The sequence below is a fragment of the Lipotes vexillifer genome, unplaced genomic scaffold, assembly GCF_000442215.2.
Source record: "Lipotes vexillifer unplaced genomic scaffold, Lipotes_vexillifer_v1.1 scaffold830, whole genome shotgun sequence".
In the NCBI taxonomy this organism is placed as follows: Eukaryota; Metazoa; Chordata; class Mammalia; order Artiodactyla; family Lipotidae; genus Lipotes; species Lipotes vexillifer.
In genome coordinates, this window is record NW_006786980.1 from 441913 (window position 1) to 444102 (window position 2190).

Below are 2190 nucleotides of genomic sequence, written 5' to 3' on the forward strand. Positions count from 1 at the left end.
CAAGCATCTTTTCTAAACACAATGGTATGAGACTATAAATCAACTTCAAGGAAAAAAATGCAAAAAAACACAAACAAGAGGAGGCTAAACAATATGTTACTAAACAACCAATGGGTCACCAAAGAAATCAAAGAGGAAATCAAAAAATACCTAGAGAAAAATGACAACACAAACACGACAATCCAGAATGTATTGGAGGCAGCAAAAGCAGTTCTAGGAGGGAAGTTTACAGCAGTCCAATCTTACCTCAGAAAACAAGAAAAATCTCAAATAAACAACCTAACCTTACACCTAAAGCAACTAGAGAAAGAAGAACAAACAAAACCCAAAGTTAGTAGAAGGAAAGAAATCATAAAGATCAGAGCAGATATAAATGAAATAGAAATGAAGAAAACAATAAAAAAAGATCAATGAGGGACTTCCCTGGTAGTCCAGTGGCTAAGACTCCACACTCCCAATGCAGAGGGCCCAGGTTCAATCCCTGGTCAGGGAACTAGAACTCACATGCTTCAACTAAGAGTTGGCATGCCGCAACTAAATAACCTGCATGCTGCAACTAAAGATCCCACATGCCACAACTAAAAGATCCTGCATGCCACAGTGAAGATCCCACATGGGGCAGTGAAGATCACACATAGGGCAACAAAGACTTGGTGCAGACAAATTAAAAAAAGAAAAATCAATTTAACTAAAATCTGGTTCTTTGAAAAGAAACAAAATTGATAATTTAAGCAGACTCATCAAGAAAAAAGGGAGAGGGCTCAAATCAATAAAACTATAAATGAAAAAGAAGTTACAACTGACACAGTGGAAATACAAAGGATCATAAGAGACTACTACAAGCAACTATATGCCAATCAAATGAACAGCCTAGAAGAAATGGACAAATTCTTAGAAAGGTACAACTTCCCAAGACTGAACCAGGAAGAAATAGAAAATATGAACAGACCAATCACAAATATTGAAATTGAATCTGTGATTTAAAAACTTACAACAAATAAAAGTCCAGGACCAGATGGCTTTAGAGCTGAATTCTATCAAACATTAGAGAAGAGTTAACACCTATCCTTCTGAAACTATCCCAAAACATTGCAGAGGAAGGAACACTTCCAAGCTCATTCTATGAGGCCACCATCACCCTAATACCAAAACCAGACAAAGATACCACAAAAAAGAAAATTATAGGCCAATATCACTGATGAATATAGATGCAAAAATCCTCAACAGAATACTAGCAAACCAAATCCAACAATACATTAAAAGGATCATACACCATGATCAACTGGGATTTATCCCAGGGATTCAAGGATTCTTCAATATCCTCAAATCAATCAGTGTGATTAACATTTTAACAAACTGAAGAATAAAAACCATATGAGCATGTCAATAGTTGCAGAAAAATATTTTGACAAAATTCAACAACTGTTATGATTAAAAACTATCCAGAAAGTTGGCATAGAGGGAATCTACCTCAACATAAAGAAGGTCATATATGAGAAACCCACAGCTAACATCATACTCAACGGCAAAAAGCTGAAAGCATTTCCTCTAAGATCAGGAACAAGACAAGGACATCCACCCTTGCCACCCTTATTCAACATAGTTCTGGAAGTCTTAGCCATGGCAATCAGAGAAGAAAAAGAAATAAAAGGAATCCAAGATGGAAAAGAAGAAGTAAAACTGTCACGGTTTGCAGATGACATGATACTGTATATAGAAAATCCTAACTATGCTACCAGAAAACTACTAGACTTTCATGAATTTGGTAAGTTTGCAGGATACAAAATTAATATACAGAAATCTGTTGCATTTCTATACACTAACAACAAAAGATCAGAAAGAGAAATTAAGGAAACAATCCCATTTAGCACTGCATCAAAAGAATAAAATACCTAGGAATAAACCTACCTAAGGAGGCAAAAGACTTGTACTCTGAAAGCTGTAAGATGCCGATGAAAGAAATCAAATATAACACAAACAGATGGAAATATATACCATGTTCTTGGACTGGAGGATTCAATGTCATCAAAATGACTATATTACCCAACTCAATCTACAGATTCAGTGCAATCCCTATCAAATTACCAATGGCATTTTTCACAGAATTAGAACAAAATATTTTGTATGGGAATACCAAAGACCCCAAATAGCCAAAGCAATCTTGAGAAAGAAAAACGGAGCTGGAGGAAT

At 35.5% G+C, this 2190-nt stretch overlaps 1 non-coding gene across 1 annotated transcript; it reads left to right on the top strand.

The window, feature by feature from the left end:
• Window positions 1-420: 420 nt before the first annotated feature.
• Window positions 421-493, top strand: TRNAG-CCC (transfer RNA glycine (anticodon CCC)). Its single transcript has one exon. It is a non-coding gene; the product is annotated as a tRNA-Gly (tRNA).
• The last annotated feature ends 1697 nt before the right edge of the window (window positions 494-2190 follow it).